We start from the raw sequence: 24,860 nt of genomic DNA, 5'->3' as shown, positions 1-24,860 counted from the left end.
ATTTACTTGAGTTCTTTGAGGGAGTCAACAAACATGTGGACAAGCGGGATCCAGTGGATATAGTATACTTTGATTTCCAGAAAGCCTTTGACAAGGTCCCTCACCAAAGGCTCTTAAGTAAAGTAAGTTGCCATGGGATAAGAGGGAAGGTCCTTTCATAGATTGGTAACTAGTTAAAAGACAGGAAACAAAGGGTAGGAATAAATGCTTAGTTTTCAAAGTGGAGAGAGGTAACTAGTGGGGTTCCTCAAGGGCAGTGGTCACCACCCAGTAGATCGGGGTCTACCGGTAGGTCTTGGAGCCTCTGACAGATGATCCTGACTGGTTTGTCCAAGAGATTATCAATTGCTGGCTCTTCAGCTGCCTCTCTCTCCACTGCTGCCACCTCCTACCCTTTGCCTTGGAGCTGTCCTCTGCCTCCAGGAGCCTCCTGCTTGCAGTACAGAGCGGGGAAGGGAGAGGAGAGGGAGCTGATGTCAGGGTGCCCTGATATTCTCTCACCATAGAACGGAGGTGGGGGGGGGCACAATAGGGCTTGGGATGGGGGGAGTTTGCTGGCTACCTTTGGGAATGGTACAGGGCCAGGGCAGGGGTGAGCCTGCCTTAGCCCCACTGTACCACCACCCAGGAGCCACCTGAGGTAAGCAGTGTGCAGCTGGATCCAGCTCTGAACCTCTGCCCGAGTCATGGATCCCCTCCTGTACCCCTTACCCCAGCCCTGAGCCCCCTGAACTCAAACTCCCTCCCAAAGACTGTACCCTGAACCCCCTCCTGCACCCCAATTCCTTGCCCCAGGCTCAGCTCAGAGCCCCTATCACACTACAAATCCCTTAATCTAAGATCAGAGCCTGTGCCCCAACCCTCTGCCCCTGCCTGGTGAAAGGGAGGGAAGATGGGAAAGGGAGGGAGGAGTGAGCAGGGGCAGGGCCTCAGAGAAGGGACATGAAGGAGGTGGGGCTAGGGTATATGGGTTTGAGGTAGATCTTACATTGCATTTAAATTCAAAAAGTGATCTTGTGCTTTAAAAGGTTGGAGACCACTGCTCAAGGGTCTGTCCTGGGACCAATCCTTTTCAACTTATTTATAAATGATCTAAAGAAAGGGGTAAACGGTGAGGTGGTTAAATTTGCAGATGATACCAAACTGCTGAAGATAGTTAAAACCAAAGCAAACTGTGAAGAGCTTCAAAAAGATCTCACCAAACTAAGTGACGGGGCAACAAAATGGCAAATGAAATTTAATGTTGATAAATGTAAAGTAATGCACATTGGAAAAAATAATCCCAACTATACATACAATAAGATGTGGACGAATTTAGCTACAACTACTCAAGAGAGAAATCTTGGAGTCATTGTGGCTAGTTCTCTGAAAACATCCACTCAGTGTGCAGCGGCAGTCAAAAAAGCAAATAGAATGTTAGGAATCATTAAAAAGAATAGAGAATAAGACAGAGAATATTTTATTGCCGCTATATAAAACCACATCTTGAATACTGCGTACAGATGTGGTTGCCTCAGCTCAAAAAAGATATATTGGCATTGGAAAAGGTTCAGAAAGGGGCAACAAAAATGATTAGGGGTTTGGAATGAGTCCCATATGAAGAGAGATTAAAAAGACTTGGACTTTTCAGCTAAGAAAAGAAGAGACTATGGGGGGGATATGACAGAGGTCTATAAAATCATGACTAGCGTGGAAAAAGTGAATATGGAAAAGTTATTTACTTATTCCCACAATATAAAAACTAGGGGTCACCAAATGAAATTAATAGGCTGCAGGTTTAAAACAAACAAAAGGAAGTTTTTCTTTACTCAGTGCACAGTCAACCTGTGGTGAATACTAGAACTTTAACAGAGTTCAAAAAAGAGCTAGATAGATTCATGGAGGTTAGGTCCGTCAATGGCTATTAGCCAGGATGAGTAGGAATGGTGTCCCTGGCCTCTGTTTGTCTGGAAATGGATGACAGGGGAGGGATCACGTGAGGATTACGTGTTGTGTTCCCTCCCTCCGTGGCATCTGGTATTGGACACTGTTGGCAGACAGGATTACTGGGCTAGATGGACCTTCGATCTGACCCAGTATGGCTGTTCTTATGTTATATTCTTGCTTTTCTCCAGTTCCTTTCCGTATGCTTTGTCTCTGATCCTCCATTACCAGTCCCAGCTCTGACCCTGGACTCTGACTTCTGACCCTATGGCCTGACCCTTCGCTCTAGCATCTGACCTCAGCTTTGACTCTCAGTTTCAGTTCCGGGCTCCAGCTTAAATCCTGGTAACTGGCAGTTGACTCTGTTACTGAGGCTTGTCTTTGATCCCTATCCTGGATGCCTGCTGTACCCATGTTTCTGGCCTTTGAAGCCTAATGTGCCAACAGACTTTCTTAAGAAACTGCAATCAAATAACCACAAATAGTCATTCTTGACTGCACAGTTTTCAAGGAAGGACAAGTCTTTCAGTAATGGTATGTCTACACTACAGCGTTATTTTGAAATATCTAATTTTGAAATAGTTATTTTGAAATATCTTATTTCGAAATAACGCGTCTACACACAAAATGCATTTCAGAATAGCTTTTTGCTATTTCAAAATAGTGCATCCACACTGATAGGACGCTGAATTGTATTTAAGAACTGGTTCTGGCAGGGCATCAGTTCAGAAGTTACCTTGTGGCCAGCAGGGCACCCTGGGAAGGGCTGGAGGCCCCCTATTTCAAAATAAGATTCTACACAGCGCTTATTTCGAATAGCAATTTCAAAATTGGCGCTATTCCTCATGAAATGAGGTTTATCAGTTTCAAAATAAGTCCTCCGCTATTTTGAATTAATTTCACAATAGCAGTTAGCTTGTGTAGACGCTAGGAAAGTTATTTCGAAATAACAGCTGTTATTTCGAAATAACTTTGCTGTGTAGACCTACCCTAAGAGACTTTTGGCTTACATTGTCATCTGTATTTCAGAAGCCACTAGAATCCTGCTAGAGCTGCTGCGTGCACATGTAGCTAGATGCTTCATGTGATACATGTTTAGAAAGCATAGTTATTTGGCCCCTACTATGTCCATGGGATTCCTTCATACTATATACTGTATGTTATGTAAAAAGCAAAAGAAACAATCCCCTGTTTAAAAGGAATTTATCATGTACCTCTGCTCATTTCAGCTGAACCTCGCCCTCTAATACAATAGAGCCCAAACATTTCCAGTCCTACCCCATCTTACCAGAAATGGAGTCTGTTCATGTCCCCTTCCGTTAATGCACAGCTAAAATTTCTTCAGTAGAGGAGCTTGGGCTAAAGGCAGAATGGGAGATAGGAGAAGAACTAAGGCTAGAAGTAGAGCAGGCCTGAGGACAGGGAGGGAATGAGGGCAGAGTTGTGCTGGGGCTAGAGCTGAACTGGGGGCAGAGTATGGTTGGATGATGCTCTCTGCCAATTCCTCCAAGAACTGCTCTAACAGCATCTCCACTGTATGGAGTTGAATTCTCTAAATTTCCGAGAAGCTTCACATCTTAAGTACAAACAAATAGAACGAAACAGCTCACTAATTAAATGTATCTGTCTCCTGGGCTCAGCTTTTTGGTTTCCTTCTCTCTCAGCTCTTTACACAGCTTTGAGGCGCGGAACGGATAATATTAAGATTTATGGTTTAATGTCTCAGGCCCCTGCAGTGCTAGAAACAGAGCACCAGTTTCTGTGCTGCTAAAAGTCCACTCATGTGAATTGGGTTTAGGTGGATCTGCCCTGCTGGAGTTCACTGCAAAATAAGGCACTTTTTACTGTAAATAGACAGAAAGACTTAATACTATTACTACAAACCCTGATTTTCTAGTTCTTACTTTGAGCTTACTCATTCAAAATTTGAAGTCAGTGGGGGGTTTTGATTGACTAAGGATCGAAGCCCCAATTTGGTTAAATACATAAGCATGCACTTAATTGATTTGCTGAAGATGGAGGATTTGTAGGATCAGGGCCGGAGTAAAAGGACTGGGTTCTATGTTTTATTTCTTTGCACAGCTTCCATCTAATGCAGAGCAGCTTATTCTGCTAACTTGAGTATCTGAATTTTAAGCAAGTGAGTATAAAATAGGTACAGGATTTCCAGTGCTGTCTGAGTAATAGCTCATTTGTTCTTACCTTATTTAAAAGGAATTGTTTTCCTTTTTAAATTGTCTGTGTACTTCCTCAGAAAAGCTTGTGAAATTTTCTGAACTTTAAAACTTCTACCTTTTTTGTTTTTTCTGTCTCTTTTATACAAATGCTAATATTTTTGGAAACAGGTTTCTCATAGTAAACATTGTGGGAGAGAGTCTGTACAGATTCTGTGACTTGTTTCCTTACATTCATTGTGTAAATCCAATGATATTTTGATAGAGGCTCAAGTGGCTTTTTAATGTGTCTCCTGTGGCTCTTTGCAGCATGTGATATTAAAACACTGATTTCAATTACTAACCATTCTAAGTGATTAACCAATAACTGTTATTAATCAGTTGTAGCTGATAAAATAATAGTTGTGTGACAGTTGTGTTGCTTACCCCCTTGGTACTGTTACCAGGTGTGCTGGGACATCACTGAGCTTGCTTGTCCTGTAATAAATAGCCTGGGCATCCTTTCTTGCTGAGCTCCGCTCTCTAGCTTGCACAGACACAAGGAAGGGCCAGCCCCTCTGCGTGCAACAATATAGTGAGGGGCAGATCCTCAGCACACAGATACACAGCCCTTCTGAGAGTTGAATCTCAGATAAATCTCTTACACTGTCTTAAACTAATTAAAAGTTTCAGAGGAGTAGCTGAGTTAGTCTGTAACAGGAAAAACTTAAAAAACAACAAAAGGTTTAGTAGCACTTTAAAGACTAATAAAACATGTGGATGGTATCATGAGCTTTCGTGGTCATAGCCCACTTCTTCAGCTGACCAGAATATTGGAAGTCCAGAACCAAGAATAAATAAGGGAAGAGGGGGGGATGGAAGGGGGAAGAGGACATTGGGTAGATGAGTTTCAAAGGGATAGCCAAGCCAGTCTGTACAGAATAAACTTAAAAAACAACAAATAGTCTGGAAAGTGCTACCAGACTAACAAAACATGTAGATGTATCATGAGCTTTCATGGGCACAGTGGGCTGTGCCCACAAAACCTCATGATACCATCTACATGTTTTGTTAGTCTATAAAGTGCTACCAGACTATTTGTTGTTTTTTTAATTTTTTTTTTCAGGACTGATTCTTCTGTCAAGCTGCACTTAAATCTCTCCTTAAGTTCAAAGGAGTGCCACATGTGGAACTAATGAACTCAAATGATAAGACCCTCATTAAAAGATTTCTAGTAGAGTTATCCAGCTCTTAAACTTTGTCCCTTGTTTTTGCACATAAATTTCTATGAAGGCAGCTATTGTTAGTAAATGGATGAAGTCAAATAGGTAAGTGATGTGCGTGTGTGTGTGTGTGTGTGTATATATATATATATATATATATATACATATATATATTCTTAACCAAAGAAGCAGAATTTATTTTGACTTATCTTTATCCTGACAATATTATTGTTTTTAAAATGTTTAATAAAAAACACAATCTGCAGATGACAGGAAGACATTGGGAACTCTACTATAGTTTATCACAGAAGAGAGGAATAAAACAATTCCCATTATTTCAACAGCTATAATAAAACTAGCCACTTCATAGCATCCTTACTATATCCTAAATATGGGACCAGATTTTCATAAAATGAGGTAAAAAAATCCAGACACGCTCATCTTTGAACAGTTACAAATTTGTTTTCTGAAACTGTACAGAAATTGCTTGTTTTTATGTGAATAGACATTTACAAAGACCATTAAAACCAATAAAAAAGGGTTCCATCGACATCAGAAGGCTTTGCAATAAGATCATTGTCATCTAAATGCCAGTCATCTGTGTTGTGTGTTTTTAAGAAAAAACGAATGTGATGGTGTGCTTGCTGGTGTAAAAGTTAGACTCCTGAACTGTGTATGGCTATCAGGGTTCACCTTTTTAAAATCTGGCAACAGTGTAGAGAAAGAGAGGCGTTACAAAACTTTTTTTTATCTCCATGATTGAAAGATGACACTACTGAATGTATTTGTGACTTTACTGCTAATACAGTGATCATAATTCTTTGCATCCATCTAGAAAATAAATCCAGATAGACACGCTAATCAACCTTTAACATAAATATGTAGACTTCAGTTCTCCACTAAACATCTTCATATGGCAAGTCTAATGATCATAACACTTTTCTAAACTGAATTCAATCTTTATGATCTGTTTTTTTTTAATTTGTACACAAATATTGTTTGAGCCAGATTTTTGGCTGGAAAAATATGTGAAGCCTGAAGGTTGAAGTCAATGGGAGTGTCTAAGCTTCTCTAAACTCAGTGGAAAAGCTCTCCACTTGCTCAGATTTTTACTTACTATATTTATGCCAATTAATATTAGCAGCAGAATAGGTCCTGAATCTTTATTTTTCCTCTGGGATTTTTTTTGGCTGACAGAAATAGACTAACATAAATTTCACATAATTTGATGAATCTTTCATAAAGTATTCAGAAATCAAATAAATCAAATACTTCTCAGGTCTCAATGAATGAATTTGCTATAAGGACATTCTCTGTTTTTTTGTTTTTTTTTATGTAGACATGGCTTTCTTCCAGAGAATCAATTTGTTTAAGATGAATTCATAGCTAGAGCTGGGCAGGAATCAGTTTTTACATCCCAGAAAAAAAATTGAGATTTAAGAATTTTCCTCTTATCTCAAATCAGGACAAAAACTCAAAACCCCCATTTTTATAAGCCAAAAATCTGAAAAAATTGATTTGGGTCAATCAAAACATTTTTGTTTGTGACATTTAGTTTTGACTTAAGAGTTTTTTGGCTTGAAAATGTTGAATGTTATTAAATGTATTTAAGTTAATCAAATATATTTTTCTATAATAGCTGCAGTAACACTGTCACATAATGCTGAACAGCTGTCTCTCTTTATTAAACAGTGATACACAGCAGCTAATTCAGATATCTGCCAAATATTACCATCCCACACTTAGGCCTGAGTCTCCTCTTACTTCTGGAATAAACTCTAATTATTTGAATGGAGTTAACCAGTGTATACTCAGTATAAGAGAAGTCAAAAGTGGATTTATTCTTACTCCAGGAGAAATTGGATATAATCCACAATAAGGCTAGCTTCAAAGTCATTGGGAGAGATGGGGGGAAGAGACCTGTACATGATTAATAGGTCATGTGAGCTGCATGAAGATGAAAAAATATGTATATCAAAATGAAATATGTTGATTTTTTTACATGAATGAATTCTCTAGAAAACAAAGTGTACGACTAGATCAGAAATCATTTATCACTCAGAAAAATCTATCAAGATGTTGAACATTGTACTACTTGGAGAAAATTACTCCTCACATTTTCCACAGAAAATCCCATTAAGTAAAACTTTTTTTGGAGCTGGGGAGTTTGTCTTCATTCCTGAACACAGAATAATGGAAATGTGGTATTATATCCTTTTGCTATGCTTGGTCTACATCCATTAGATACTTTTTCTAATATTTTGGGAACAAACAGACATGCAAACCAATGTCTGCCTGGCCCAGCAGGAGATAGTAAAATACTTCTCAAACACCAGATGGGATTTTACAATATTTGTAAAATATAAAATGCTTGAAGTGTTCTCTGCAAACCTCAAACTGAATGTTTCATTTCTTTATATGCCTTTTTAATTCTCTTGGTGAACTTTTATAAATTAAAGGATTCTCAAAAGCTAGAGGTCAGATGCATTTTAAATGTTCCTAAAATTAAACTCAGAAGACTTACATCATGTCAATATAGAGATGGATAAATACTAATATCACACATATATCTTATTCCTATAGGCTATGTCTACACAGCGGAGCTATTTCAGGATACCTCTAGTATCCTGAAATAGCTATGCCACCTCTTAAAAGCAATCCCATTATATCAAAATACAATGGGCTCACTGGGTGTGTCTAGACTACAGAGTTTTGTCGACAAAAGTGGACTTTTGTTGACAAAACTATACCTGCGTCCACACTACCGCTGAGTTCTGTCGACATAACGTCGACAGAACTCAGCAGTTTTGTCGATGTATGTAAACCTCATTTTACGAGGAATAACACCTTCTGTCGACAGAGTTTCTGTCGACAGAAGGTGTTATTGAATGGAAACTGTCCTTTGCATCCAGACTACCATGTCGACAAAAGCAGCTTGCTTTGTCGACAGAACTCAATGTAGTCTGGACGCGTTTTGTCGACAGTATCTGTCGACAAAACTTCTGTCGACAGAAGCCTGTAGTCTAGACGTACCCACTGTTCTGACATCTCTGTAAACCTGATTGCATGAGGAATACGGGATATTTTGGAACAGCACCTTATTTTGATTTCGAAATAATAAATTTTGAGGTAAGGGAGCTGTGTAGACACACCCATAAAGACTAGATATCAGAAATAATAGAATTCTAGAGCCTAATTTCAACCTGATTTTAAATGACTACATTTGTTTTTACACATTTAATCAACCTAAGTCTTTGTATTTTTACAAGTTATATGTGAATAATGCAAACTATTTATTCAGTATTAATTTGAAAACAAGGGGCTATGAATATAGCTGGTCAGAAATTTTCTGAATTATGCGTTTTACTGGAAAATGCTGATTTCTAGAAACTGACACTTCATAGGAAAGGTAGCTGCATTGCCAAATCTGATAAAATAGCAAACAGAAAGATAAATGTTAGATCTCCACTGATCAATGTTCAGGGTTGTAATGGCACTATTGTTTTTGTATTAGATGGACTTGCATCTCCCTTTCAATAGACACTTGTGTCGATTAGTTGGGACATGGGTGAGAAGCCTCACACATTAAATCATAGAACCTCATGCTTTCATGCTTTTGACTGTGTATGCTTTTATATTATCAGAGCACAGATTTCTAGTAGAAGAGCAAATTTTGTTGATTTCTCTCTTCTGCGTGTTTTGATTTCTCCATTCCAGCATGTTTTGACCATTAAGGACCACATTTTCATCAAGTGGAAGCTCAGAAGCAGGTAGGTAAATTGCTCCACACATCCTCCTGGTTTCCATACACAATTTTGTTAATAGGAGCTTGTGCATACATGTTCCTGCTTACATGCAAAATCAGCTTTTGCGACGAATATCCTCCAATTTTTGAAAATTTGTATGTTGGCCATCCCAAACCAGTTTTTAGATGGCTAATAAATTCATTTTGTTGTTGTCATATATTTATTTATAACTCCAAAGAAATAAGGATATAAAGTTGCCAGATCATTTAATTCATGCAAATGATATTTATTTAAAAGGGAGAGAGAGTAGAAAAAGAGCATTATATCCATCTTTCCCTACTTACAAAAAAACTTTAGCTTGTATACACAGATAAGTGCCAATTACTGAGATGCCATAAAGTCATCTGAAACATTGTGATAATCAGAATTTTGGATGTATGAAATTTGTTTTTGTGCATATTTCAATTTGAGGTACTAATTGTTATCACTTGAATGTGATAAGTGAAGTTCACATGTAACAACAAATGTATGGGAAACCTATTTGTTTCCCCTACACCCTGAGTTTTCTTTTCTTCTTTCTATGAGCCTCTCTCATGGAAAGATATAACTTTTAGATTCACTTACAAATAGTAAAATAGAAGCATTCAATAGGTGATGATTTCAAAAGAAACTACAAGTTTAAAATGATTTCACTGGCAGGAAAGTCGATTATTAGCACAGGAATATCCAGGCCAGAGAGCAGTAGTTTAAAAGAAATACATCACCTGGAAATGTGATTAATGAGCCCATTCATGGGTTTCACCTTTGATTCTGCTTCAGGTATGATTCTGTCACTTCTAGTGACTCTAATAATGGTGTTTGTATTAGAAATCTAAAGGGAGAGCCATCAGCTGGCGACCAGGTTCTATACAGTGATTTTCTTTAGTACTGTAGTTGGAAGTTGTAGAAATAGACCTAGGCTGAATTAATAGGAAGAGAGTTTTAAAAGTAACTCCTCTAGGGGAAGAACTTTAGTCTAAACTCTGACCTCCCTTGTGACTCCTATTGCTCCAAAACTATGTTCTTGAATGATGTATTTCTGAAGAGGGGTATATGTGTTACCTTCCTCCACAAACAACATATGGTAATACTTACCCTACATCATGTATTTCCATTAGCTCTTTTAAATGCTGTATTTGTTTTCATGTTAATCACTGAAGCCAAATTATATTGTTCAATTTGATTTGGGTTCCAAGGTAGACTAAAGCCATTTCAAGATGGAAGAACACTTGAACTAATGGAGACTGAATGACTGGTCTCAGGGAGATACATTTAATATGTTTGGCTTGCCATTTGCTTGGAAATTGATTTGATTGTCTCCAAATCTATCATAAGGGTTGTGAGAGCCAGAATGCTATTTTGTGTAGACCTTAATCCCTGTAGCCATTCCTCTGAATATGATTCTTTTGCACAGTTACTTGTACAATCTATCTAGGAATTTATATGGCCTCTGTCACTGAAATATCTGAGAGCTTCCCAAGTAGCTTGAAACCTGAAATAGTAATAATCCTATATCTTTCTCATTACTTCTTCCCAGAATGGAGAAGTAGCTTAATTTGTTTATAGTATAGGTGTGAGTGCTGTGTGTCTGCAAAAAGAGCATAAGAGAGAAATCTAGGTCAAAATACATGAATTTTGGATTTGGTGCTGAAAATGATTCCTGTGATCATTCCAGTCTTTTGCAGGAGCGAGTCCCAGGCTATGTCTACACTGGCGCCTTCGTGCGCAAGAACCCTTTTGCAGAAGAGTTCTTGTGCAAAAAATCTTCCACAAGAGTGCATCCACACTGCCATGTGCTTTTGCACAAGAGCATACATGGCAGTGTGGATGCTGTCTTGCACAAGAAAGCTCTGATGGCCATTTTAACCATAGGGGCTTCCTGTGCAAGAAATTCATGTTGCCTGTCTACACTGCCCTCTTGTGGAAGAGCTCTTGTGGAAGAGGGCTTATTTCTCGTGGGGAGAGGAGTAACTCTTTTACAACGCCATACTGTAAATTTACATGTGCAAGAATGCTCACGCAGTGTAGACAGCAGGCAAGTTTTTGCGCAAGAACAGTTGTTGCACAAGAAGCTGCCAGTGTAGACATAGCCCCATAGTGTAGGCCCAGCTATTTCAGGTTAATTAGTTAATGTTTGTAAAGCAAGTTGTATTACTTGGATAGAAGGCATTACATAAATACAATGTATTATATGAATTGCAATACCAGTATTACTAATATTCTTCTTTTACTCCAATTGGCAAAGACTTGGGTTTTTAGCACCAATGATCATGTGTTCCATGCTGCTTTATTACCAGAAATCCCAAGTAGCTAATTTGTGGGAAGTAGCTAGTGACTGAAGTCCACTGTGGTCACTGATCATTACATCTTACTACAGTGTTTCCCCAACTTTTGAAATTCGAGACTCCTTCAGGAGAATGAAATCAACAAACATAAGTCCTTCCCTCCCCGCTATATATTGTTTAAATTTTATATTTATGTATCTTCACCTCCCTCCAGTTAATCCTTCACACTTCACGCTCACACTCCACTTCAGGAAAAGCTGGTATAAGTCTTAATAATATAATGCTTCCTCTCCTTTCTTACATGTTTTCAGCAGAATCACCATTAGTATTTTTAAATGAATGGAGTTACTCACACCTCAAAGCTGTAATTTCAGACTTTTTTTGCAAACATAGACAGATCTCTCTCCTTCTGTTGCACTTAGCTTAGTACAAAGTTTTCCAGAATAACTGTTGGCTCAGAGTGTGAAAAAAATCAACTCTTCTAGCAAATGTAACTATGCCAGCAAAGCCTCCAGTGCAGATGTAACCCTTGGCCAAGAAAGCACATCCAGAGCTTCAGAGACCCAGTTGAGATTCCAGACGAGCTCTCACTTGTAACTACCACGAGGCAGATTTGAACCTGGGGAGCTTAGTGTAGGAGCCTTTACAGCTTGAGCTATAAAGCCAGGCAGCTCTTGGCTTAGGCGGTAGAATTCACTCATTCTTAGCTCTTGCTATAAGTAGTCTAAGTGCCACTACATGGGACAGTGAACCATACTCCATGGCTACGTCTACATTGGCCCCTTTTCCGAAAGGGGCATGCTAATTTGACAGGTCGTAATAGGGAAATCCGCGGGGGATTTAAATATCCCCCGCTGCATTTAAATAAAAATGTCCGCCGCTTTTTTCCGGCTTTTAGAAAAGACGGAAAAGAGCGTCTACACTGGCCCCGATCCTCCGGAAAAAAGCCCTTTTCCGGAGGATCTCTTATTCCTACTTCAAAGTAAGAGATCTCCGGAAAAGGGCTTTTTTCTGGAGGATCGGGGCCAGTGTAGGCGCTCTTTTCCGGCTTTTCTAAAAGCCGGAAAAAAGCGGCGGACATTTTTATTTAAATGCCGCGGGGGATATTTAAATCCCCCGCGGATTTCCCTATTACGACCTGTCAAATTAGCATGCCCCTTTCGGAAAAGGGGCCAGTGTAGACGTAGCCCATAGGTGTGTGGCTTACATGGACACAACTATGGCTACAGCAGTGTGTTTCTAATGTTCAGGTAGATGGTATAGGTATTGCAGCAAGATAACTCCCATTGTCTTATATTGCTGGGGGACTCTGCAGACATCACAATGCAGTCAGCAAATACTTTGTAGTGCAGTAGATAAGCCCTTATGCTCATTTTATGTTCTTACAGTTTGCTCCAGAGCCATAACATCTAGAGACTTGTTATTTTTAAATAAAGGCTTAAGATTGTATTGAGAGGTCTGTTCTTCATGCCTTCGCACTCCAGAGAAGCTGTCCCACACATTTGGAAACATGATCTTACGGTAACAAGGAAGCAGGGGAAAGCTCTCTTCCTACAAAGGATATCCATTTTGATGCTGGTCTTTTTTTTGTTGTTGATATAAATACTTCAGGTTGTGCAGCTGGAGTGCAGGCTAGTGCTGGAATTAGGCAATTATAGATGCCTAATAAATCAAGATAGAGCCCCAGTAAATCTAAAGAGGGAACCTACACAGAAAAGATTTGTGCATGAAACACTACCCAGTTTTTGAAAAGGAAAGGGAATCCATTTTGAAAAATTATTACAAACTGGTCATAGGCCTGAAGCTCTTCTCTTTTGTGGGCCTAGACCAGTTTATGGGTTGTAACCAGGGCCACAGACCCTCACTATGCCATGCATGGATTTGGGGCCACTGGATTCATGCATGTGTATATCCAGTGTCCTTCTCTGGTCTGTCTTTGCATTCTCCAATTTGGGGCTCACCCAGAGTCCTGTTTGCAGTGCACAGACAGTGTCTTGGACATCTAGCCTTGCTGCTGTGAATTTCATCCTCACTGAATGCAAATGAGGGCAGCACAGAATCTTGCCACTGCTTTATACCTTTTTAGAGAAATTCCACTTGTCTGATCAGGTAATTCTAGGGTAAATCTTGAACCCTGAGCTGTGTTTAGGAGTTATGGAAGGACTCCTCCCATCCCAGACCCCTCTTAATGGCCCTTACTTCCTCTCAGGAGGGTTACTTCCCTCCACTCCAGTGGGCACAGTCTGTTTATGGGTGCTCTGGTTGATTAACTTTGTGCCCAGAGTGGCTTGGAGCTATGCCATGCTATTGCCCTATCCAAATGTTCTTATGGCTAAGTGAACCAGCATGCTGAAGATATACTTTTCTATGGCACATTTAGAGACTTGTATGTCTGCAAAGAGAAGGCAGCATTTCCCGCAATGTCAGTAACTACAGAATAGGTCAGAATTAATTTAATCAACACTTACGTTTCAAGAAGTTGACTCAATGACATGTTAGACAGTGTGAATGGTGAATATTTTAAAATTGCTTTCACAGAAGTGGTTAACAAGTTGTACTGCTAATTATGTGATTACAGGGGAGCTATTTTTCAATTTTCTTTTATTGGGACTATTTATTTTGGACTTATTCTATGAGCTGTGCTGCAGTCTGAAACTGAGCCTCTTACAGAAGGAAACTGTTAGTAGTGGCTGGTTTATAGAGTTTCGTGCCCAACAAAAATACCTCAGAGTCATCGAAGGCCAAACAAGAGGTTTTATAAAAGGTCTCCTGACTCCACACACAGTGTAAATTTAACTTTTCCCCCCAGAGATTCATGAGATTTTTCATCCTTAAATATTTGTCTTTCTTCAATTTGGACTTCATCGCAATGCTCCGAGAGCTAATAGCTTGAGCAAGAAGAGCAGGGAGCTGTTATGCTCTCATTCCAACACATCCCTGTCAATGCACCCCATTCCTAACATGCAAAGAACCCTGCAGTTTGCTTTCTGGATTGCTACTGAGCAAAGATGATCTTTTTTGCTGAAGTACTCAAGACCATACTAGTTTGAGATATGGACAGACGTTCACTGGGATAAAGCAATGCACCAAATCAACAGTATTTCATGGTGGTAAAGCAGAGGTCCCCAAACTGTGAAATGTCACACTAACAGGATATGGAGGAACATTTGTGTGTGGGGAGGGTTATGGTGCATCCAGGCCCACTCAGCCCCAGCTCTGCTCCTGCCCCACCTCCAGCCTCCACCCCAGTTCTCAACTCTGCCCCCAGCTTCAGGCCTTAGCCACTGTTCCAGTCCCAGCCTGAAGCTGAGTCTGGGAGCAGGGCTGGGAGTGGAGCCTCACTCAGATTCTGGGCCCAGCTGTTGACCCCAGTTGCTGGTCCCCTCCCCAGACCAGCTGCAGCTCATCCCTGCCCCTCAGCCTTGCCCCCTGAACAACTCCAGGTCCAGACCCACCCCCAGATGTGCCCCTCTTATCCTGTCCATGTCCCCCTCCTCTGTGCAACAGCCTTACTCCCAGCCCTAGTTGTGGGGTGTGGATGGGGTGGGAGATGCACTCCTCAAAATCTGGGGACCACTGCTCTAAAGCATTGTTCTACACAGGAACTTTCTACGGCTCTAGATGTGCTGAATATTATTGGTGTTAGAGAATTCGGCAAAATGAGTGAAATATAATTTTCTCTACTTCAAGTCTGAGTTATTAATGGGAAGGAACTACTCCCATTGGTAAGCACTGCTTGTGTCCATAAGAATTTAGGGGACTGAGCTTCAAAGCATGCCAGGTTACAAGACTGTACAAAATATAGGTTGGTATCATGTAGATAAACATAGAGGCTAGGTTGTGACTGGCCCCTTTCCAAACATGTGTGAGAGTATGCAAGAAATTCTCTCACCACATGCACAGGCGTGTTATAATCACACTCTTTGCCCCAGAGGCAATTAAGGGTCAGCTCTGTTAATGCACCCCTAGGAGCACACATCTTCCTAAAGAAGGCAGAGAGGAGAAGGGACTGTAGTTGCTCCCCCAAATCACGAAACTGGTTTGTGAAGAGTACTGAGTGCATCAAGGGGAGCGGGAGGGCCGGCTGCATTATCCTAAAAAATGATACAGATTTCAAGTGTTCTAAACATTGGAAAGCTTGGGGAGGGTTTGTGCTTCTTGAGATACAATCCCAATCCAAGTGCCTTCTGGGGCAATGCAAATCCATCTCACCTCCAGTGCAGGGTGGTGCACAAAGTGATGTACGGTCATTACAGAGGTAATAAGCACCTCTAAAAATGAAGTCATGTATCTGGAAAGAAGTGGGGGTTCTGGGGCTTGATGAAGGACTCTGGACACACAGAGGGCATGGTTACACTGTGGGGGGTGGGTTGAAGAAAGTATGCACATTGCACTCACATTTGCATATCTTCTTCTGATTTTTTTGAGGTATAAGGGGGCTTCCAAAAGAGGTTTTTTTCCCGACATTTGGCCCCGTGTGGACGGGCCAAATATTGAAAAATCTTCTTCCGGAAGAAGAATCTTAAGAAGATATGTAAATACGAGCACAATTTGCATACCTTCTTTGAAACACCCCCTGCGCCACCACAGTGTAGTCGTACCCAGAGGATAGAAGGTCTTTTGTGAAAAAGGATGAGCAAAAGAACATTCTTTGAATGCATTACATTTAGTTTCCTTAAGTGCATAATCCAGCCTCCATTTATGAAGTTGGATGAATTGTTTCTTCCTGGATTCATCTGCAATTGCAATATAGCCTCTCATGATTTTTAACAGGACAACAACCTATTATAATGTAAATGTATTAAAATGCAACATTATCACTATCACTTGTTTCCTTCAGTATTCATTGATCATCTTGTAGTTCTGAGTTCATATTAGGCAAAAGATTTGGTTTCTACTTATACTGCACATGTAAGAGTGTCAGTAACTTTCATAGATTCCTTTTCTTTGAAAGATAAATATTTATTATAAACGAATGCATGCTTAAGAATACTAAAAAACTGGTGATAGTGTGGGTGATGCCACGAGCCTCCCCAATAGTAAAAATTGCAGGATGGGATTTCAGGGCAAGAAAACAGTGATTGACTTTCTCTAAATTCTTCCATCTGGGAATAGTACATGTTCCTTCTTGACATACCCTGCCTACCTTCTTCTTGTACTTCTTACCTGAGCTTCTGGGAAATGTCATGGAGGAATCTACATTCTTTATGAAGGGTATGGAGAATTCCTTGTCCCCATGTCAGGGTAGAGATGGAATAACAATTCAGCAAACCCCAGAAAACTAGCCTTTTTCTCCCCCATACTATTCCTTTTCTTCTTCCCTCCTTTTTTCAGTTTTGCCAGTGTAGCAAAGAAGAAAAGAGGGGAAACCCCCCAATATGAAAATTAAACTTTTTCAAAACTAAACTTCTTTTGCTTTGTTAAAGATCATTAGAACATATTGTGATGCTGCACCCCATATTTTCTGATAATATATTTTTGAATTTGAATATGCATAACTCAGATATGGTTTATGAAAATTGGAGCATAAGAACTATCATTGGAGAGCATGTAATCCCGTGAATGTGTATATTCTATTTGTGTACATATATCATGCTGTATTTAAAGTTAAAATTATGAAGTATGAGTCCATTTATATATCTAGATGTGCTGTTGAAGGTGATTAGCAGAACTCAAGGAACTTAATGGCCTGGTGCTCAAGGACATGATCTGTAAATAGTCTTATTTTTTGTAAGGCTGAATTGTGGCTGGTCCCACAAAGAAAAATGACTATGCCACCTAGTGCTGGAATCCATCCTGAATTTTGTACTTTTCCACATGGGTGGGGCATATTGAACAAAGATTTCCCACCCTGAGAACATTCTGTATAAGGAATAGGAAGCACACAACAATGGTTTTCAATTGGCTCAGCAGACCTCCCACCCCAACCCCCCACCTCGGAGAGGATACATGAAAACAAAAGGACTCTAAGGACAGGGCTGGAGAGAAGCTGCTAGACCTAGGTCAGAAAAAAGATCAACAGCCTTCCTAACCAGTCACCCCTGTAGGTTAGTATAGTTGATGTGTAATTGCCATTTTAGCTCAGGATTATACCTATCACCCCTTGTGTAAGAGGATTTGACAATTATTACTTCCATGTTCCTTGTGGTAGCACTTACTGGAACATTCTACTTCCTACCATTGAGCAAGCTCTTCTGAGTTATAAAAATCTAAAGGTAACCATTAATATATGACAAGGGTTTCAGCCTTCTAAATCACACATATGCTAATTTATGCTTCAGCTCATATCTTACAGGATACAGGCCTGCAGATTTCTTGCATTTCAGCTGAATATAAAGAAAGCTGCTGAATACAATGAAGGCAAGGCAGTGAATATAGTAAAAGCAAGATAGCCTTATAGGAATCTTTTAGGAAAACAGTTTACAGAATACTGTAACATATGGTTTTAGATCTTTGTCTGTGTGCAGATATTTCCCAGGCAAAACTCCCATTGACTTTTCTGTTTTAAGGAGAGCTGAGTGAGGATTTTCCTCTTAGTTAGCAAAGAATGTGTTGTTTTGGGGTTGTTTTTTTTTTAAAGCAAACTTTTGCAGATGTGGAAGTTAACTTAAATGTCAACTTTTATAAAAGCTATTGGAATTCTTCAAATTGGTTTGTTTCCTTGGCTCACTTAAATAATCAAAGTTCCTGTGGAATAAGAGGGGAAAAAAAGCTAATTAGTGTTTTCATTTCAGATATGATATTAATTAGTGGCAAAGGCAACACAGTCCTATATAATAGTTGTATAAGAATGGAGAAATGTAGCTTCAGAGAGATTTTGGCCTGTTACATCTGTGCAAACCAATTTATTTCAGTGGGATTGTAATTAGAAATAAGGATAGCATATAATCCAGTGAGGTTTCCTGGCCCAAATTCACTTCTAGCAAAAGAACTGCTGTTCCATTAAAGTCAATGGTGTTGTGTCATCCTATACTGGTAGAGAATCTGGCCTTAGTCATGTGCACAGTTTTGAAATGTTGAGTCAACTTCATTCAGTTAATTTCAACACCCCTCTCCCCATCTAAGGACGCAAAGGCCAATAGGCAATTCCTTATGTTAAATTTCCACTTTAAAATATCTCCTCTATTTTCCTGTAAATTTCTATTTGACTTCTATTTTAAAGATACACCTCAATAATTCATCTGTTTTCTGCTGGTCCCCTCAGATGAAATCCATCAATCTGACTCATTCATCCTTGTTTTTTTATTTTTCATAATGAGTACTGAAACATCAGTATGTCTTTGCAAAGAAAAATTCAATCCCCCACTCTGAGCCTTTCCTAACTTTCTTCCTCTGTGTAGCTTTCATATGTATAAAAATCTGTGGGTAACATGCTGAATTTGTTGAAGTTTATGGCAAAACTCCTGACAGGAATTTACCCTACATTTGTGCTGCCAAGTACCGGATTTTTTTTTCAGCTAAATGTGCAACAATGGGAGTTGAGGAAGCTAAAATGTGCTCATGCTTGAGTCATTCTGTTGGTACAGAACAGATGGACAGAATGCCCATGCCGTATCAACATGGGAAAGCTTCATTGGTTTAATTTAAATCAACTTTTAAACCCATTTAAGCTAAACTGGAGCAATTCTGTGTCCACATTCTTATTTCAAATTAAGTCCAGCTGTATTAGGATCCAGTTAAACAGAATCATAGTCAACTAACCTGAAATAAGTTTCAACCTAAATCAATGTGTCCACAAAGTTCTTTTGCACTGATTTAACTCATGAGATTTTAAAATAATAACTTGAGTTAAACTGACATAATTTTCTTGTATAGCTAATGCGTTGATGGTGGCCTTCATTGCTCCCTTCAACTTTCAAACGAAGTAGCATTTGATCACTCTGGGGCTTATGGCCAATGGCACACAAGGGGATGGGAGTGTGGTCAAGTCTTCAACTTGGGAGGATAGCACAGGTAGGTGATTTAATCAGGCCAAAGCCTAAGGCTCTAGAAAATGCTGGTGTCTAGATTCTGACTTGCTCCTGTGTGACTGCACTTGGGAAAAGAAAGGACTCCAAAGCCCCCTATATTCTTAAACGTGAAGATACTTGCAGCCTATTTTCCCTTTCGAATACGTAAAATGAATTGCATTCAAGATGGCTCCCAGAGGTCACTAATCTAACAGAGTCTTCTGTGTGGGTGGCTGGTATAGCAGGCCAAAGGAGGCTGAGCCCCCCCCCCCCAATAGCCAGATGCAGCTCTGCCTATGTTCTCCAGATAGCCACGTCCTGCTTCCTGCTCTTTCCTGTCCATGACAAGGCTGGGGTTAGAGCTAGGGCGAACCAGCATATGGCCCAAGACTTGGGATGGCTCAGGCCAATGTGCAGGACACCTGATAATGGGGTTGCCCACACAGCTTTCTGGGGCTGTGGGTGCTGGGACTACTCCATCCAGCACTATGGGGTGTGGGGACACTCACCTGATGCTTTGGAACAGGAGAGCAACCCTGCACTTGGACACATTGTGGCTGGAGACACTGGGACACTTGTGCTCCAGGACTGGGAGTGCTCAGGCAGCCTGGGGTGACACTCCTGACACATGCACGTTTACAGGTGGAATGCGCATTTGGCCGGTTGAAGGGAAGGTTTAGGTGCCTGCTAACTCACCTTGACATGGGGGAACACAATATCCCAGAGGTGGTAGCAGCATGTTACATCCTCCACAACCTGGTGGAGAGCAAAGGGGAGGTCTTCCTCCCAGGTTGGGGGGCCAATGGCTGAAGTGGAGGGGAGGCGGCTTGCGCAGCTTTGGACAGCTGCCGTTCGCCAAGCCCATCAGGTGGGGGTTCGCATCCGGAAGGTTCTGCATGAGCGCTTCTCAGCTGGAGCCCTATGACTCCCCAAGGTGTACCCAACGGGGCCTGTGGGCCTGGGCCCCCCATCCCAAAACCTTCCCTCCCATAATCCATCCCTGCATCAGCCTCCAAACAGTTAAGATACACACATCATGTTAAATATGAAAAATACAATGTTTATTAACAAGTAATGTTAGAATTAGGAACTGTTATAAAACATAGAATTGTTCAACAACTGTTAAAAAATAAACATTTTTTGGAACTATTAACCTGTGTTTATAACTGTGGTAGGAGGGGGGATTTCAACCTGGAGGCAGGGAGGGAGAGCAGACAACTTAAGGGTAATGGCAGTATCGCCTGGGCCACAAGGCTTTGCCACCTCTTGTCCATGGACCCTGCCATCCTCGGGCTCGAGAAGGGGCTGCAGATGACTCTGCTGTAGCGGAGGGTCGGGGTGCAAGGCTGGAGGGGTGGCAGGGACTGAGGGAGAGGAAGGGGGGTCAGAAGGGGCTGGAGCTGGATGGGCAGCAGGAGTCCCCAGGGGGAGAGGACCTGGAACACCCAGGGCCTCCCAGACAGTGGCACACATTGCGCTCCACTGCGGGAGGAAGTCCTCAAGCAGGCAATTATGCCAGCAAGCCTCCTCCCTGGTTCTTTCATCCATGGTCTCCTGCATTTTGGCCATGGTCCCCTCAATGTTCTCCATCACCTCCACATGCCTCTGCAAGAGGTCATTATAGGCCCTCCAATGCCTGCAGGTGATGTGGGACTGGGTGGGTGGTGGCACAGGAGTCGCTTGGTGGTCAGCAGCAGTAGGTCCGGCTGTGGAGGAGAAGAGGGAGAACCGATCAGTGTTAGCAATTCACACACAAGTCCTTACAACAAGGGATGGGAATGTTGTTACTGGTAGGCTACATCTGGCCCTGCCAGCCACCTCGGCTGCACAGGGGCCCCGTTGTGGCTAGGACAATGTCCACCTCTACCCCCTACATCTTCCCCGCCTCCACCATGGCCGTCCAGGCCAGATCAGTGTACAGCCACAGTAGGACAGGGGCCTGCAGCACCTTGGGTCTTCCACGGCCCCCACCCGTGTACCTACCACCTGCCCACCTGCTTGCATATGCACAGAGAGATGCAAGCTGTCCAGGAGGACCAAGATGTGAACATTGCTCTGCATCTTCTCTGCTCCCACCTCCCCTGTTCTGTGTCTGTGACCCTGACTGCACTCACCTGATGTTCCTTCACCAGTGTCGGAGGATGCCTGTGAGGCTTCCTGGGTCTCCAGGACAGGCTGCAGAGTCAGGGTCAGGGTGTCCTCCATCTGCTCCTCGTCTTCCTCCTCCTCCTCCGCATCTTCCCTGGGGACCTCCTGCTGGCTCTGCTGCACCAGTGTGTGCAACCCTGTCTGCACGAGCACCGGTGTAGACATAGGTTCTTGGCCTCCCAGGATGCGATCCAGTTCATTATAATAGGCGCAGTGCACTGGGGCTCTCGGGCCTTCATGTATTCCTGCTGAAGCTCTTTGACTTTTGCCTGGACCTGTTGCAGTGTCCTAGGGTGGTGCCCTTTATCGGCCAGCCCCTGAGCCATGCGGCCGTAGATGCTGGCATTCCTGCGCCGGGTGTGCAGGGCCTGGACTGCTTCCTCCTACCCCCACAGTTCAAGTAGTGTCAGGACCTCTGGCCCTCACCAGACTGGGGCTCTCTTTTTCTCACCTGAGAGAACTTGGGCTGGCTCCCTCGAAGGTCCTTGTGGGCCTCGTGGCTCTGGAACTGCACACACGGCCACGTGCAAGTGAAGCTGGGAGAGCTGTGTGCTGACAGGCTTCCTCTGTGGCCAGCTTCCTGTCACAATGCCTGCCAGGGATGTCTGTGCCTTTAAAACATGGTTACAGACAGGGACAAGAAGAGGTTTTTCCTGAAGAAAGTCTGTCCAGCTGGGGGTTTCCTTGGAGGTCTTTTTCTGTCGATAAAAGAAATCCCTGCATCCATTCTGCCCTTTTTGTCGACAGAACTCTGTTGACAAAGGCGTTATGCCTCGCAAAATGAGGTTTACCCGCGTTGACAAAACTGCTGAGTTCTGTCGTCGTTATGTCGACAGAACTCAGCGGTAGTGTAGACGCAGGTATAGTTTTGTCGACAAAAGTCCACTTTTGTCGACAAAACCCTGTAGTCTAGACACACCCTAAGTCTCTATATAGACAAGTTTTTAGATGCTGATTCCTTTAGAAGTGCTCTTTTCCTACCCTGTAGAAGTGCATTGCAGCTCAACACTGTGTGAGGTGAGTGCGACACTCTGTGGTAAGAAGAGAGAATTTCAACTTCTCACCCCCATAATTTAATTTTTTTTCTTTCCTCTGATCATTCTGAAATGTCAGAAAGGAAAACTAAAGGAAGTGAATCAGTTAAGGACTTGCGTCTCCCCAACTATACCGTACCTTATGCTCATCCTTTCTGTTTATTTTTCTAGTCAATACTATTAACGGTAACAGAAAATTGTTAGGTAAATACCCACTCACCAAAAATCTTACTGAACTTCACTGATACAAATCTAATTCCTTTGTGGAGAGCTGCTATTGTTGCTATTTCAGCCCACAGAGTCAATCTGGAAACATGGCTTTAGAGTATCTGTGTTGCATTCATGCTGTTTGAGAGTGAATTCTGTCTTCCACTATGGTGTGTTTACTCTGACTTTGAGAAAGAAACTGTAAGGAAGCTGCTATAATGTAAGTCACTTAGTCTTTCTATACCTTTCTACATGAAAATAACCACTACTAATTTTTTTTTCTAAACTTTTAATTATTCCCCATTGCCTTATTTATGGCCAGTTTTGTTTCTCATGTAAATACTACAAGAAATATCACTTTACATAAACTGAAAGACGTTTTAAGTTTAAAAATAAAAAAGATATTGTTTAGTAGTGATTAGAATGGTAGTCAAGTAGTAAACTGTAAATAAGAGGTACCACAATAATATTTTATTTTAATCAAGCTAGAACTGAAGTTTCAACTGAATTTTTAAGTTCCTTGGAACCATTTTTCCCTTGAAAAGCTAATGTTGCAACTGGATTTTCATAGAATAGAAAACTGAATATTCAGAACAGCTTGGGTTCTTAGACTCTAAAGCCACAACTATATGACTATGGTAAATCAGACTTTGATTTTGAACCAAACTCAAGACAATTTGCAGTATTTTTGAATCTTCTCTTTTTGTTCCCCTTGTATGCAAATAATCAGACTCAGAAAATGTACTTTCAAAAATCTGCATCTCTTGGTTACTGGAAGATGTGCCTGATGTGTGTTAAGGATGGGTTTGGGATGCAAAGCTGGATCTGAGTTGTCTCAAACTGGGTAGATCTGGATATTTGGTTTGTATCAGTCTCCAGTTCTTTGAGATCCTTAGATGAAAGGTGATATGAATGTAAAGAGCCAAATTGTACTTTTAGTTATCAAACGCTGATATCAATATGGTTGCATGCTATACCTAAGTGGAAAATTTGGTCCCGAGTGTTCATAATAAATAGCATTAAAAAAAAGGAAAAACCTGCTGAAGTGGAGAAATATAAAATTGTAAATGGTCAGGCAGCCACCTCCTACTTTACTTTCCAGACTAATAATTTACTCCTCAACATCTTATACAGTGAAGCCAAATTCACTATAAAAATATTTATTGCCACAACCTTGCTTCCCCCCCTTCACTTTTTCCAGGAGATTGTAGGGAACATATAAACTACTAAATGAACTAAAATCACTTAGCTATCTTTGTTCAATATCCCTTTGGGCTTTTTTTACTGCATAACGGGCAAAGAAAAACAGCCAAATGTTTTAAGGGGATGGAGAAGTTTTACTTATGAATTATCAAGGAGCTTTCTTGTAGATTTATGGTACCATGCTCAACATTTCTTACAGCAAATAATATAAGTGAAAAATGGAAGGACTTGATGCATTATCCAGGAGCTGGCAAAAAACCAGCTGGGTGGTGCTTGTACTTTGGCAGGCATGGTAAGCAAATCAGACCTACCATACCAGCCAAAGTACAAAAAAGTGGAAAGTCAAATAGTCATGTCAAATTAAACTCCGTTTTTGTTTAGGTTTTCAAAGTGATTAATTTAGTTGGTTGGCACTGATTCAACTGATAGCTAACAATAGTTCCATTTATTTAATGTGGCTTTTAATAGCCCCTAACCACTCTGCTGTATCGGTGCTTATCTTCTGTTCTTCTCTTTGAGCTTTGACGGTAGGGCAGGAAACAATACTAGGTCAGGTGTAAAAGAGGCTGCAGCATGCATACCATGAGTGTTTGTGCTTTATAAACAATGGAGTTGGGAAGAGTTTACCCTTTTCAAGAACATTTAGATCAGTGGTGGGCAACCTGCAACCTGAGGGCTACATGCGGTCAGTTGGGGTTCTATATGTGGCCCATGAAATATTTTGTTTACTGTCGTCCATGCACAGGGTTGCCAAATTCTGTTGGTTTTCATCCTTATAGCTTTTTTCCTACTCTGGTAGTACAAAAGTTACACATACATAAAGCAAGGGCACGTGAAGTTGAGGTGCATGCTGGTTGCGCACAACATCATGAAGCCTTGTGTTCCCTCTGCATCCAATCAAAATACTGCTATGATTCATTTGGCACATCCTACACATTCTAGATATGCAA

Source organism: Pelodiscus sinensis, chromosome 1 (assembly GCF_049634645.1).
Source record: "Pelodiscus sinensis isolate JC-2024 chromosome 1, ASM4963464v1, whole genome shotgun sequence".
Taxonomy (NCBI): Eukaryota; Metazoa; Chordata; order Testudines; family Trionychidae; genus Pelodiscus; species Pelodiscus sinensis.
Note: the sequence above shows the minus strand (reverse complement) of the source record.